Below are 16,680 nucleotides of genomic sequence, written 5' to 3' on the forward strand. Positions count from 1 at the left end.
AAACCCAATTCACCCCCCCTCTTGGGTTGTCTATCTGGGCAACAGGAATAGTTTTGATAATGACACATGGTAAAGTTCAACGGCTGCAAAGGACTCATCATGAACTAATCTTCTCCCATATAACAACTCTATTTTCCTTTATTAGTTTAAACTTCCTTCTTAGGAAAGTACTGTTCTTGTTTAATATAACCAACTTAAGCCTTAATATAAAATTCATGTCATTCGACAGTATACAAAATAATCTCTTTCATTTCTCTCGTCTCAAACACAAGAAGAGATTAGAGAAATATAGAGTTAGAGACTCTAAAGTATCCCTGCGAGCCTTAGAGGTATACTAGGTTCAGATTGGGTCGGGTCGGGTTATGGGATAGGAAACCTAAAATTGCTTCAAAAATTAAATAAGCTGGGTTGGATCAGAATTTATTTAACTCAGACTAGATGTACAAATTAAAAAAAAATTTAATTTTATAACTTGATCGGGTTCTATGGATCTTTTAAATTAGGGTAGATCGGATCTAATTGGATCGAGCTGGGTCGGATCACGGGCTGATCTGACCCATTTGCAGCCTGCGAGGGCGGGCATGGCCAAGCATTTATAGGCAGTGGGCTGAACCCGTTCCTCATCTCGTAGGCGGGAAAGAAAGGGAAAGCCCTCGCTCCCTTCCTGGTGTTTGGACTCTATTTTGAAGGCCCCTCCCTTTTTTTCCCGAGCTCCTCCCCCAGCTCCCCCGCCGTCGCCTCTCCGCCATGGGTATAAGAGTTAGTGCTTTCGATCCATCCATCCCTCCTTCGAACCCCAATGCCTCTCCCTCTCCCTCTAATGGTCTCCGTCCGTTCTTCTATCTCTCTGTGTGCTAGGGTTTGACGAAGCTTCTCGCGGACAACGCTCCGAAGGCCATGAAGGAACAAAAGTTCGAGAGCTATTTCGGTCGGAAGATCGCCATCGACGCCAGCATGAGCATCTACCAGTTCCTCGTCCGTCGATAAACCCTCCTCCCTCTCTCTGTTAGAGCAGCTATCCAGTTTGCAGAATCAATTCTTTCTTCCCCTTATTCTTTCCACTTGTTTCTTTAATTTTTTTCTAGGGTCAAAATTTCGTTGAGTTTGACGCTAGAAAAGAGTTATCCCTTTGTTAGATGAGTTTTAGGGTTTTAGGTTTCTAAAAAGTGTCGATTTTTATGCTTTGTCGGTAGATTGTTGTGGGAAGGACGGGGATGGAAACGCTCACCAACGAGGCCGGTGAAGTCACAAGGTTTTTTTTTTTTAATTTTATTTTTCTGATAATATTTGAAAGTGGTAGAGTAATCTCTACTGAGTGTCTCAATCCCTGGGGTCTTGTCTGACACATGATGTATTGGTACCCGTAGTCACTTGCAAGGAATGTTCAACCGGACAATAAGATTGCTGGAGGCTGGAATGAAGCCAGTGTAACTTCCTGCCCTTTTTCTTGAAGACCATTGCCTTTTTCACAATGCCAGCCGTTAATTTGTGTTATTCATAATGGCATTTTCTTGCTGAAGCTTGTAAACTCTTATACCAGATATGTTTTTGATGGTCAGCCACCAGATCTGAAGAAACAGGAGCTTGCAAAGAGGTATAGTTTAAGAAGTTTGCTTTAGATAGCTTTGATATTTTAAGCTACATTTGGAAGGTGCGTGGCATAAAGTTTGGTAAGCTATTGCATTCTTCAGGTTCTCGAGAAGGGAGGATGCCACCAAGGATTTGAGTACAGCAATAGAGGTAAGTGACTATGGTTCACTGCATAGCAATTTAGAATGCTGTGTTCTGTCCCTTTGATACTTTCTTGATTCTTTGTCAAGTTGTTCCCGTAGCCTTTTTATCCCTTTACAGGCTGGTGATAAGGAGAGTATTGAAAAGTTCAGCAAAAGGACTGTGAAGGTAGTTTTAAGTGCGCTGCATTTGCATCCCACATTTTATTTTCAAAGAATATAGATCATGAATACTATTGCCTTATTCTTGAGTGACCCAAAGATTCAAAATTCTGGAATTTCTACAACTTAACTAGAAATTACTTTTGACTTTTGAACATTGACACGTACACAGCAACTTCAGAATATTTACCACAGTAGCATGATGTTGTCTTGTTGAATGATAGAAAATACTGTAAAGACAAAGCAGCAGGGAATCTTTATTTTCTTGACTGTATTCAATGTAACTTAAAAACTACTCTGTCCTCTGAGGCAATGAACCATCAGAATTTATTTCCTAGTTGCAGGAGATGAGAATATCCCAGACTCTGGTGCTATTATGGAACTGAGACCTAGGTACCAATTTTAATTGTTTCCTGCTCAACTGTATCCAGCCTTACTAAAATTGTGACAACGGAGGGTCTTTACAAAGTTTAGGCTGCTACTTATAAGTTTGATCATGATCTATGTGTGGGTTAGAGCTGCCGATTCTACCAAGTGTTGGTATAAGAAAGGAGTACCAAGTTTGAGTACTTTCAACTCATGAGATCTCAAACAGCATTCAATAGTTTGGATAGTTTTGTATATTAAATTGCCACCATCATTGATACTTGCTTCATAATCAATGTGTGGCTGAATATTCGGATTCTTAAAAATGCATGCACTTGGCTCAATCCACAGTAATATGTCATTTTGTCCTGAGACTTTTTTTTGTCTATTATAGTGTTGATATTTGTGGTCCATGTCGGTGAATCTCCTATGTGGAACTATAATACATGTATTTACTTGAAAGAAAAATGTTCTCTTGGTGCTCAGAACTCATAACAGATGATTGATACATATGGGACACTTGTTTAAAAAATCAAATGATAAGGTTATGGGTTTTGCTGAAATTGTTTGTTTCTGGCAGGTTACAAAGCAGCACAATGAAGACTGTAAACGACTTCTAAGATGATGGGTGTCCCTGTAATTGAGGTGATATAAATAACTTGATCAATTTTGTTTATTTTTATTGAACTCATTCATGTATTTTCAGTCAATGAGCTACTGTGACATATTTAGATGACTTAAAGTTGGCATGACCAGGCAGAAAATGAACTTGTTTTCCATATAAGAATAATCTAAACTAAACTACAACACTTGGAAACATAACATCCACCATGCCAGGATGACAATGCTTACCTGTTGGCATGTGACATGAGCTACTTATGACAAAAAATATTATGCTGTTTTATGCATGTTGAACGTTTACCCTTATTCTAGAAATTTGCTTGGCTTGTTTACTAAATTCTACAGGCACTTCTGAAGCAGAAGCGGAGTGTGCAGAACTTGTAAAAGTGATAAGGCATGAAAATAATGCGCTGGCTAGTGGCTGCTATTTCAATCTTTATATTAATATTCTATATAGGTTTCTAATTTCATGATTATTTTAACGTTTAGGTATATGCTGTGGCCTCAGAGGATATGGATTCGCTAACTTTTGGGGCCCCTAGGTTTCTTCGCCACTTAATGGATCCGAGCTCCAAAAAATCCCTGTCATGGAATATGAAGTCTCAAAGGTGCCTTACATTGTAGACAGTGTGATGCTTGTTACTTTATCTTGAACTTTCTGATCTCATGTTTAAGTTTCAGGTACTAGAGGAACTAGAACTCACCATGGACCAATTCATCGACTTGTGCATTCTTAGGGATGTGACTACTGTGATAGTATTAAAGGTATCTTGTCTTTGAAAAAATAAGTTTTTATTTACAAGTACTAACCGAGGTGACCCTTGGTGCAATGATAAAGTTGCTCCATTGTGACTTGGGGTCACGGGTTCAAAACATAAAAATAGCCTCTTTGTATGCAAGAGGTAAGGCTGTGTACATCTAATCCTCTTTAAGACCTGCAGTGGTGTGAGCCTCATGCAATATGGCTCTTTTTTTATTTATCAATACTAACTACAACTTGCACGACATGATGTGTAGTTCAAAATTTTAATACGCTGTTCCATTCCTTTGCAGCTGGACACTTCTTTGGTTTTTTAAATAAAAAAGAATTTTTAGTAACTATAAATTTACAACCGATTGCCAATCTGGTGCAACCCACTAACATATTCGCCTATATCCCTATTTTAGGCTGAGTATAAGGAAAAGTATAACCAACCGAAACACCATGTGGTTGGGGGAATGGGTCATGTTCTAATAATTTTAATATACATATTAATGGATACATAGAGATAAAGGAACAAATGTTGGGATTATAATGAGAAGTTAATGGTGTTTGCTGCTCAAACTTCAGCTGCTGTTAATGTCCTACTGAATATCAGACCATACCCTCCTTCGTTGTCCTTGTAACTCTATTAGCGTTCAATCATATCCTTGTCAATCACCATTATCTTACTTCAACAACATACATCATGTCACATTTTCTTGAATAGCAATAGTAAGATTACTAATGACAGGTGCAGCTACGCGCTAAGCGTTGATTCTTGGTGTATGTATATGCCTATTTACATACTGAGTCTGCATGCACATCCATTGTATTAATCACACTCTTAATCTCTTTCTCTTAATCAATGTTTTAGAAAATATTATTCAATTCCATCTGAAGCTTTTTCCTTGCAAAGAAAGTGCTCGTGGAAGGTGGTTGTTTCTTTGGACTGTGAACAACCTTAGTTCTATTGCTGTAAACTTATTATCATCATCGTGCATTAATTTTTTGAATTTATCTTTTGCTTTCACTTAGCATGCCACAGAAACTGGGCAATAATGCTGTCAATGCATGCCTTTGAAATAGGTATTGGGGGCCAAACAGCTTTGGAAGCTTATCCGTCAGCATGGTTGTATAGAAAATATGTTGGAGAACATAAACAAAGAAAGGTACATCTGACAACATGGTTTATGATTACATTTTCTCTTTATGTCTGGAGACATTTTTGCCTAGTTCTTTTCCTTTTCTTTTTTTGATAAAAATTTGTGCCTATTTCTTTTATTTGGTATATGTAGAACTGTAGAGCTGAAATCTGATGGGCTACCAAGCTAGATAAACATGAGTTTCTTCAACAGGCAATTGCTGTTATGAGTTATGTTGTTATCAATGATTACACAAATTTATGTGCTACGTATCTTAATTATTTGTCTAGTGTAATATAACTCCAATACAAGACAGTTGTTATCAAGTGACTAAGCTGCAAAAGCATTATGTACGCATATTATATGCTGATTATTGTTAATGGGTTGTAAAAATTTGTGATCTATCCAAATTTTGTTCGATACCTTAATCAAATTACTTATAATGAAATTGTCAAACTATGCTCTTGAATTGATTGTTCATGTTTAAAAGATTAGTCCTTTGGTGCTCAGTTCTAATCTTTTTCCCTGTATATAATGTTTTCATCCAACCCCACTTTTTATTATTGGCCTCTTTAAGGCCTTCATACACTAAACGCTTCTCACATGGATTGTATTTCTTCATTTTGTCATGTAGCTTTTTGATACTTTATCATGCACTAATGTTTCTGTATAATATAATATCATATAACATTCTCTTTATGTATTGCTTCTTTTCTTGACACCATAACTACATTGCTTCTTCACAGCTTCTGCTAATGTTGATAACTACTAGTTGATTTTAATGCCAACGACAATTTTACAAAAAGAATTTAGTTTTATGTACAAAGAAAACTAAGTTTCATGAGGACTACTAGAAGGGTGCAATTGGTTTTTCCACTATGAGAGCAACACCAAAGCTAACATTGTCACCTCCACCTTTAGTATTTCATGTTTCCATACCTTCTTATATTAGTGGTGTAATTCAAAAATATAAATGGGTGGCTTTCCTCCTCTGATGATGGCAGTAGGAAGCAAAATTCTAATGACTTTGTGACATATGTACATGTAATTTTTTATTGGCAGTACATCAATTTGAGCAAAATGCCATATTACTATGTGCTTTTATATATGATTTAGGAACTTTAATTGATGTTAGGAGGTGATTCACCTTAAAGTTTTTGTGGACATACCCTCCTAAATATTAGAATTTATGTGAATATCTACCAAAAATGATATTTACAAGTATACTCTTATAAAACACTTGTTTTGCATGTATCTTCTTTTTTTTTGTACATATGTACCCACGTCATCTAACATCACTAAGAAATTAGCGATTTTAAATTGGAATGCCTGAAATTCCCGTAACGGGTAGACATGAAAAAAAAACATATGCAAGGATACATATGCAAATAGTTAATTTGCAAGGGTATTCATGCAATTCACATATTTAGGAGGATAATATGTAAAAAAAAATCTTAGATATTTGCACGAATGCCCTCCTAAATATTAGAATTTGCATGAATACCCTCCTAAAATTGATATTTGTATGCATACCTTCACAAAACATTATTTTGCATGAATACCCTTGACATAATGGGTGTCGCTGCCCCAACCCATTGCACTTTAGCTCTTTTCATGTGATCGCTTTCTTCCGCTCAAGATCACCCTAATCCCTTTGTCTTCTCGAAGAAATTTTCTAATCTCTTTCGATTCCCTTTTTTCTAGTCCCTTGTCCAGAATCAAAACCATTCCATTGAATCCCTTCTCGCCATCGGCAGCCCTTCTCCCTCTTTTTCCTTCATCGGAGTTCTTGCCATCATAATCTAAGCCCCTCTTATTGCTGCCGGAGTTCTCTATTCATTGTATCCTTTTTTATATGAAGATGGTCTGGTCCTGCCTTTAGCTTTATGGATTATTTAAAGAAAAGTGTTGTGAGAGATTTGCAATATTTATCTTTTAGTGTGCGAGATTTGCAATATCTTTTAGACCTGGAAAGCTTTTCGTGTGCAGGCAAATGGTTGATTTACAATTGCTGTGACAAGATGGGTCCCAAACACTAGGTGTTTTCTTTTTCCGAAGAATCGAAGCTCTAAAGAAAAGTGGCTTAAGGTATGCAACGTAAGGAGTGGTCTTCTACAATACAGAAAGGTTGTTAGTGAGTCTGAAAGGTTTTGAAGTCCTTTAATAGCTTTGTTGGGGATGATTGATATTGTTCTTCCTCCCATAAGCATAGCAGTAGCAAGGAAGCTTGCCACAAACATACGCCTTTGGATAACTAATGCTTGCTCCTCTTGTTTACAGCTTAAGACTATTAATATGTGCCTTTAAGAGATTCTAATCCTTTTCTATATTTTGATCCATGTCCTTCCATCTGTATCTATAATAATAAATATTACAAGTTAGTTTTCGATTAAATAAGATATAATGGTAGTTATAAATGAAGAAGAATAAAGTAGAACAATCTCATGATTAGTTAAAGAACTTCTATAACTCTTTTTGTTATTTAATCACCGAATCTGTCTTTTTCTGAGCTATGTTTTCACAAAAAATATTAAGGAGTAGGTGTTGGACTAATCCGAGTGTTCAAACAAGTTGAAATATCCGAGCTATGTATATACCCTTATGAATATGTGCAATTGCATGAATATATTTGCAAAATTGCTATTTGCATATATACACTTATCAATGTTTCTTTTTATATTTACCTATTAAGAGTATTTCAGTCATTTTAATTTTAAACTACTAATTCTTAACGGCGTTCGATGATGTGGGTACATATTCAAGAAAGGTAAAAAAGGGTGTACATGCAAAACAAGTGTTTTGTGATGGTATAAATGCAAATATCAATTTTGGAAGGGGATTAATACAAATTCTAATATTTAGGAGGATATATATGCAAAAATCTAATATTTAACTGCCTAGATTGATGATATCTCGTTACATAAAAACTTGATACTGCCATGTGGTTTTTCTTGTTTTGATGACAACTAGTGGAACCAAAATTTGATGAAGCTCTGGCCCTTGTATATGGAAAAGCTTTTTGTTGGTTACCATCTTTGTAGGTGATTTAAAAATAAGATGTTTGGTTCAAGCTGGGAAGCGATGACCTTAGAAAAATCAGGCATCTGGTCGTTTAGATTAAAGATTTATCTGCCTGGGTTGATGATATTTCATTATGCTCACACTTGGTAAAGCTCTATGACATTGCAGATTGACTTGTATGGTTGAGGTTGAGAAGGATGAAATGTTTGGTGAAACATATCTACTTTGAAATATCTCTTCTTTCAAAATCGTTGTGGAAAAAAGGCATTTTGTACAATTCTCATATTCTGTCTAGTGTGTCATCTGTCACCACCTCCTTTTTGGAAGAAAAACATCTACATAAGCAAAAATAGTTTATCATTTATAGACAGGTTAGGCGACCAAATTACCATTTAATCTTTGCATTATATGTGAATGAAGACAAGGGTTGTATTGGGCACTTCACACACCTTTGCAAATGCTCAAAATGCCTTACGGTTTATCAACCAGCCCCTATATAGATACTAAAACATATCTCATGTTTATCGACAACCCGTATCTATAACAATGGGCATGGCGAGTAGATATAGTCAGCGTATGCCGAACTGGCCCCCGTACCGGCCGGTACGGGCCGGTACAAGCCCGGTCCCGGCCAGCTAACCGCCGTACGGCGGAGCCGTGGAAATCGGTACAGGCGGGTTCCTGCTGGAGACGAAGGGAAGGACGAGGAGAAAAGAGGGAGTGGGGGGAAGAGAGGGAGGGAGTCCACCTGTTCGGCGCCGCCATCCGGAGAGCCGCGGAGGGGCGTCGGAGGCCGGTGGGGGGCGGCGGAGCCGGGCGGGGGACCGGGGGACGCCGCGGGGGCGCTGCGGAGGCCGCGGCCGCGGCCGCGTTACTGTTTCGAAAGAAACAGGGGGGACGCAGCCGGTTTTTTAATTTAGGGATTTTAAGTGAAGTCGGCAACCGATGTGCCGACTTCACTTAAAATCCCCAAATTAAAAAACGCGGCCGCGTCCCCTGTTTCTTTCGAAACAGTGGACGCGGCCGCGGCCGCGGCCTCCGCAGCGCCCCTGCGGGCTCCGCGCCCCCCACCGGCCTCCGACGCCCCTCCGCGGCTCTCCGATGGCGGCCGAAGGTGGGCTTTCTCCCTCTCTTCCCCGCGCTCTCTCTGGTGCTCTTCTTCTTCCCCGGTTCCGGCGGGAAGAGCTTCCCGGTTTGTACCGCCCGGAGCACGGTACGAACCGGCCCGTACCGCGTCCGGTAGGGCAACCGGTACGCCCTACCGGATCCGGTACGGCCTACCGGATCCGGTACGGTGGACCTTGGATATAGTAGCTTAAAGTGTTTTTGTAGTCATTCCTTAGCAGCTAATGAATTTGGAAGGCTTGGTTTTATGTGTCCATATTGCTTGTTCAAATTGCTTGTGGCACATACCTCAATCAAATGAGTATGGGGTCAAGTCTCTCTCTTAAGCTCACTTGTTTTGAATAGAATGAAGTTCGATATGCTGCTCTTCTGTCATATGCAGAAAATGTACGAGTGCACATGTGAACCTGTCGATAGCTTGTGCAAGATGAATTTTATATTTGCTGACTTTGTTGTTTGAGTTTCTGAAATGCAAGACTTCCAGCTGCTGTGTAGTACATTATGGAAAGGCTCCCTCTCTCTTTTATATTGTTAGAATTTTGTTTGATGCATTTTTAACACAGGTATCAAATACCTGAGGACTGGCCATATCAAGAAGCTCCGACACTTGTTTAAAGAACCTATTGTGTCTAAAGAATTTTCAGAGCTCAAATGGACTGCTCCAGATGAGGAGGTAACTAGTGGTATTCAAGTTAATTCAGTCTATTAATTTAACTTCAAACAAATAACAATAACTTCAAACCAATAACAAGATGTTTTCTTTTCCTCATTATTTAGGGTCTTGTGGACTTTTTGGTGAAAGAAAATGGTTTCAACCATGATCGAGTAATAAAGGTATTCATTCATGCCTTATAACAGCTTTCCTCTACCTTATATCTCTCAAAATCCTTGATATCGATGAATTGTTTTTGTCTATTCAATAGGCAATAGAAAGATTAAAGCAGCAAAGAATAAATCCTCCCAGGGGCGGTAATCACTAACCATTAGTTGTGTTATCTTTTCCTCTCTTTTTTTTTCCTGATAGATTTATGACACTATTTGGAATTTTGTAGACTGGAATCCTTTTTTAAGCCAGTTGTGAGTGCATCTGTGCCTCTTAAACGGAAGGTATGTTGTACAAGCATATTGTTTCTTTCCTTCTATTTTTTTCTTACCCTTTTGCAGTAACAACAAAAATGTTTTAGCAACTTCTTTATATTTAAGGAATGTGCTTTGTTATGTTTAATTGTGACTTGAACATATTTGAGCCATCTGGATGGTTAGACTTCATCAGAATTGTTTGTCTTTGACCATTGATATTGAATACTATTCCATTGAACAAGTAAATAATAACATAGTACCATAGGTTTGTTTTGTGACTCCGTCTCTGATGCAACATTTTCAAAATGTTAAGGTACTCTGTGGATATTCGAATTGTGATGTTACTTTTTTCTTTTTGTTGGTACTATGACATAGTTTTACAAACAGTAAAGAATTTACTTTTATTTTCCACTAACTAGAAACTGTGATCACATTAAAATATAAAAAATCATAGTGTCAAAGCTTGCTAAAATTTGCAGGCATCATTAGCTATCTTTCTTGAGTTTTTATTGGCATATTCTGTACTGATATATGTTGATGAAATTTTTTTCCACATCTTTCATTATTTCATTTTGTCGAAAAGCATTAATTTCAACATGTACATATAGAAAGAAAAAGAAAAGCTACAATTCAACTCAGATGGCTGCATGATTTTCAAATTTGCATTCACATCTCTGTTTTTCAGTTTAATTTTATTGTAAAAGTTGAATCCATTGCATCACAATTCTTCTACTTGATTTCTAGTTTACCATTTAACATCTGCAGTCTTGTTACTCACATGTTACACCTCTGCGTGCACATGCAGCACATCCAAATAAGTCATCATTATGTGCATCTTTGATCCTAGACAAACCTACCAGGCTTAAGTAGCTTTCTGAGAATGTATGCATGTAAGCAGTTCGTAAGCTAACTTCAATCTCCATACCTTCTAATTATATATAATATGTCCATTAATATGTCTCTTTGGATGCTGAAAATTAGCTTAAATTTCAAAAAACATGATTATTGGGGGAATCTGTCTTATTAGCTGCATATAAAAGCTTATATTTCAACAATGTTATGATTCCGATTAGTTCAAAATCTATATGTATTGTTGTATGTACAGTGCCAAAATGTAGTGATTCTTAGTTTTTATAGTAGTCTAGCATAAATTTTCTTCTTTCTCATCTCTTTTTTCCTGCAAGCTGGACAGACATAGGCATGATCCATTACTGAACCAGCGCTTCCAGCGATGGTTTTGTTTGAGGTTTATATTTGATTAGTCTTTCCAGGCCTTCCGGCCCACTATATGGCCGTCATTTGAGAGTAAAACATCAATTTAGGGGGACTTGTGTGTTACCTCATCCAGTGTACACAAAGTGATAGCTGTTGGCTGGTTGATCTATGAATGTTTCCCTAGGCAATGAGGTTGTCTAATTCTTTGACACTGAAGTTTGGTTCATAAGATACTACTCAATCTCATTACTGTGGATTGCTTCAGGATCAGGTTTTTTGAATAACCACCACTTTTTGTTTACTTGCCCCTTTTTCAACATTCTGCGTATCTTTTTATCTGCATCTTCCTGCTTGTGTTTTCTTCCAAAACTGATTGCATGTCATGAGAACCTAAGGCTAGAATGGCCATCCACTTTATTTTTTTTCCATTTACCTAAATGCAGTATCTGTTCCTCTTGTGTCCTCGCTCTCTTGTGAATAATGTTCATTAACTTGCAATAATTCTTTTCTACTGTAGATAACTTTAATGAAAGATGCATAGAAGCTATCATTAAGGGCGGTTAAGTTTATAACAATTTTCAGTCTTAAGTCAAACAATGTTACTTTTTCAGAGAGCAATTACTGGTTCTTACTAGCCTGAATGTGGCCTTAGCAAAGAGCTTAATCAACTTCTCAGAATGCATCTTATATGAAGTTAAAGTTTCTTTATTTTGGGGAACATAGGAATGGAAGGATAAATGAACATACAAGCTAGACCTGATCCTCTCCTTGCTCTCTGGATTCCTGGGTAACAGGAAAACAGATGCATGCTTGGCTCTCCAAATCAGCACTGGAGTCTTAGATGTCACGCTTCAAGTCTATCTGAGCTCAAATATCCAATATTTGGCAGTTTAAAACAACTAATTTCAGGGCTGCAATTCTGATGTCATTAGGTGATATCTATGGGCATCTGTTTTAGCAAATGATGCCGACACAATTCAATTGATCCTTGGAAGAAACTGATGAATGGTTTATTTAATATGTTAAGATTAAAATTTGTAAACTACATCCTTGCATGGGAAGTTCCTATCATGTCTTCTGCATTACAAAAAAAATATGTAGATAGTTGGATTATGTAACTACAACCTTTGTCATTTAAGGGGGCCTCATTGGTTGGTCTATTGAGAGGGTGGAGAGTCGCTCTGTAACAATTGTATTCAAACTAAAGAGGTGTGAACTTTGAAGGGGAAAGGAAACATAATTTGATTTCTCAATGGTCGAGCAAGAAGTTCCTTTTCATGTGAAGGAAAATAAAAATGTTGCATCCTCTCGAGCTTGTTAGTACATATAGATCTTCTCAAACAAGCAGGTGATTGTTATTCTTGGGCTCATGCGCTGGCATAATACTTTATTCGTTACGGAAGGATTATTGCATATGCAAGTGAATATGACCTGTCATCATTTTATTTTTTATTTTTTATTATCTCTTTTTATTTTGTTGTAGGTGTGCATGCATGCGTGCGTGCATGTTACATGATTCATGAAATTCTGTAATATGGAGAGTAAAGAAATTAGTTGGCAGGGTTATGTTTGTGAAGTATTGATAAACTTCACCTTGTTTTCTGCATCCATGTGATTTGATTCACCTTTTGACCAAATCATATTGTGCCTTTCTAAGGATGATATGATAGCTCTCTGTATCGTCCTTCAGTTGCCTGAAGGAGCTATAGTACAAGCTCTTGCTAAATTTAGCTGCTTTTAATTACCGATATACTGAAATTGGATTTTGCGTTACATTTTGCTAATCCCTTATAGCGTTTGCTTTTCTAATTTTGTTCATAACAGGAAGCACCAGACAAGAAAGTGAAGGAAGCTACAGGCAAGAAGTCTAAGACTGGAGGTAGGAAGAAGAAATAGTTTGAAGTGCAATCATGTGAGGAGAATAGCAAGTTCCACTTCGGGCAGATTAAAAAAACAGTGTATTTGCCTCACTATGTCCTTGCGCACCACAAAATAATTGAGTTCTCTTCATGGTGTGATGTGACCAAATGTAGAGTTTTGGATGGTCTTGCTGTTCTTGATTAGAAACTGAGACTAGTTTCGAGGTATCTGTGTAATGATAAAATCATAGGGGATCCGGCATTGGCTCATATTTCTTTGCTAACCTTGTCATTTTAAGAGTTACGAGTTGCACCTGTCTTTTGAGTTCTTTGGTTGTCATAGTTTCTGCCTCTAATAAATTATCATGTATGTTGATGAGTTTTGGAAAGGAAAGAGTTTGCCGCTAATAAACTTGTCTTCCGATTCTACCTTGTTTCCAAAGATCCCGGCAGTATTGAGTTATTTACTTTCTCAGTCTAAACCGTGCTCGTGCATCAGACTTTGGCACGGGATGTGAGATCGCATGAGTTCGGTTTGTAGATTTGCATAGATAAATTGTTATATGATCTCTGGAATTACCATAGTTTGTTACTTTGAATGGTTGTCAGAAGTGAAAAAGTTGTCCTGGCTGGAGAAGGCGCCCAACAATTGTCAACACTCGCAGGGCTCCACCGGGGTGCGGCCATGCACGGTGCCATCCATCAAGAGGCATGTAACCTGGGTGGTCGATGGTTAAGGATTCCATATATCTATGAGATAAGCCCTGATCGCTCTTCAATTCATTCTTCTCAGCGGGTTCTCCACGCAAGCCCGTGGAGACAGGTTCTGCGAGTGTAGCTTGCAAACTCATAGCTTTGAAGGCCCCAGAGGTTTTCTTGAGCTAACGAATATCTCTGAGCAGAGGGTTGAATTAAGGAGCATTGTTAGGAGACCCAGTGATCCAACAGATAGCAGTCATGGAGTTAGAACCAAATGGTAAAAGATTTTATATGATCTTTACTGATGACTATTCAAGACATGCAAAACTATATTTATTAAAAACAAAAGGTGAGAAGCGGATGAAATGTTTCTTAGATACAAAGCGGAAGTAGGAAATCAATTGGATAAGAAGATTAAAAGACTAAAAATCGATAGAGGTGGAGAATATAAATCAAATCGTTTTAATGAATTTTGTGAACAAAATGGAACATGATGAAATAATTCCAACCATGCTCACCAGAATCAAACATTGTTGCCCAAAGAAAAAGGGGAACTCTGAACGTTGCATAGAATCAAATAGTATTTTCTGTGAAACCAAGAAGTACTTGCATATTACATAAACCTTCTAATGCTTTTAATGAAAGTGAAATTGGTGAATTGGAAGTGAGAGAAGTAAATAACTAGGAAGGAGGCTAAGTTTGGTGATGATTTCTATGTTTACCATATGAATAATGAACGTTTAACTTATCAAGAAGCTATGACTTCTATTGATGCATCATTTTACAAAAGGCTACTAATAATGAAATTGAAGCTATTATGTCCAATTACATTTGGGAATTGGTTGCTTTGCTTTCTAAAAAAAGATAATTGGGTGTTAATGGATCTTTAAAAGAAGTTAAAACCAAATGGCTTTATTGATAAATACAAGGCATGCTTGGCTGCTGAAGATTATAAACAAAAAATATTATTATTTTGACATTTATTCACCGTTTTCTAGGAATTATATTTATTAAGGTTTTATTTTCCATTGTAATCTATTTATAAACTAGTTGTGTACCAAATAGATGTTAAAACTGTATTTTTTAATGATGAACTAGTAGAAGAAATTTACATAGAGCAACCTAAGGGTTCTGTGGTCCTCAGACAAGAGCATAAAGTGAGTTAAAATAGTTAAATCCGTGTATGTTAAAACAAGCTCCTAATACTGGCATGAAAAATTTGATAATATTACACTTTTTAATAGATATGTGATAAACAATATTGATAAATGCACAAATAGTAATTTTGTTGATAATATTTGTATTATTATCAACTTTATGTTGATAACTTGTTGATCTTTGATATCAACATCGGTATTGCAATTAATATAAAGAAATTTCTTGCATTAAAACTTTGACATGGAAGATACAAGTGAAGCTAATATAATTCTTTGTATAAGTGAGGAGAAATGATTGCATCATTTTGTCACAATCACATGATGTTGAGAAAATGCTTAGAAAGTTTGATCACTTTCACTGTAAACTAGTATCTTCTCTTTATGACGCTAAGGTGCATTTCATTAAAAATCTTGGGTAATAGTGTATCACAAAATTAAGTATTCACAGATCATTGGTAATTTGATGTTTCTAATGAACTCTACTCGTTATGATATTGTATATGTTATGAGTAGGCTCACTAGATATGCACATAATCCTAGTAGTGGTCATCGGATTCCATTATGGTAGAATAGTTAAAATATCTTAGAGGGACTATGCATTATATGCATTAACATCACTGTAGATTTCCGGCTTGATTGGTGCCTTTTTCGTCCCATTTTGTGTGAGCCATGAAACTCGAGATCTCTGAAGAGCTTGGTTGGTCGAGGTAGAGAGCGATCTGCCAAGCTTGACTGAATGAGGTCTGAATGCATGCACAGACGTTCCACCTACGTTGGGTTAGTTAGAAATAGAGTAGCTTGAGTTAAGGTTGCCTTGACCTTTAAGGATTATTGCCATCGTCATGCCAATATTGAAAGAGGATGAAAATGGATGGAGGTATAACATCGAAGTAGCCCTATAAAGTACAATTCCACGTTATACAATAACTGTCTATTCTGATGGTTATTTGCTATATTTGATCTTCATCCTTAGAAGTTTTGATAACTACTGCCAACCATCTTTCCATATGCACAAGCACGTCCATTGGGTCGAAACTTAATAGAATGTATACTTTGACTATAATATACTTACTATTATCTATTTCGCTTTTAGACCAAATTTACCAATTCTCTGACCTTCTATTCATTATTTTGCGCAGCATCAAGACCCATACTATCCATAATCTCTTTGACCACCGCAACACCGGATATTAGGCTAAACCAACCCTTACATCATCATATTGCCCCCCTTCCAAGATATGGGACATGCACTACATGAAAAATTTCAGAAGCCCTCTTTGATATGGTTGCTTTCCAGCCCTTGTGATGCTTGCGGCTGGTATCATGAGGCCACTATATTTTTTTTATTCAGTCCTAGGTAAATGATGAAGAACTAATATCGGTAAGGATTTGCCCAACTTCACCAATGATCCTTTGAATTTCTCTATAACCAATACTCTCTGGTTTTGGCTAGGTATTAATTGTAGAAACTAATGAATGGAAAGAACTCGAAAAAACAGAGGAGAATAGAAGAAGAACTTCCGACTTTTTTTTATTGTTGAATTGAATTCCATTACATGATACCAGTTACATATATAATAACTTTCTAACTGTTACAACTGAATAACAGAATCACTAACTAACTAATAGTGAAGAACTGAATTAACAGAAATCAGGAAATGAGTCTATCTTCAGTTGAAGTTCAGTTCAGTAGAGTCTTGAACTTAGCTGATCCTTGAGGCTTGAGTTACAACACTAATTGAACATCTTCTTGATTGTTTA

At 37.1% G+C, this 16,680-nt stretch overlaps 1 pseudogene; it reads left to right on the forward strand.

The window, feature by feature from the left end:
• The first annotated feature begins 650 nt into the window (after nucleotides 1-650).
• LOC120105871 lies at nucleotides 651-13,471 on the forward strand (annotated as a pseudogene).
• Nucleotides 13,472-16,680: the final 3,209 nt, after the last annotated feature.

The sequence above is a fragment of the Phoenix dactylifera genome, unplaced genomic scaffold, assembly GCF_009389715.1.
Source record: "Phoenix dactylifera cultivar Barhee BC4 unplaced genomic scaffold, palm_55x_up_171113_PBpolish2nd_filt_p 000386F, whole genome shotgun sequence".
NCBI lineage: Eukaryota > Viridiplantae > Streptophyta > Magnoliopsida > Arecales > Arecaceae > Phoenix > Phoenix dactylifera.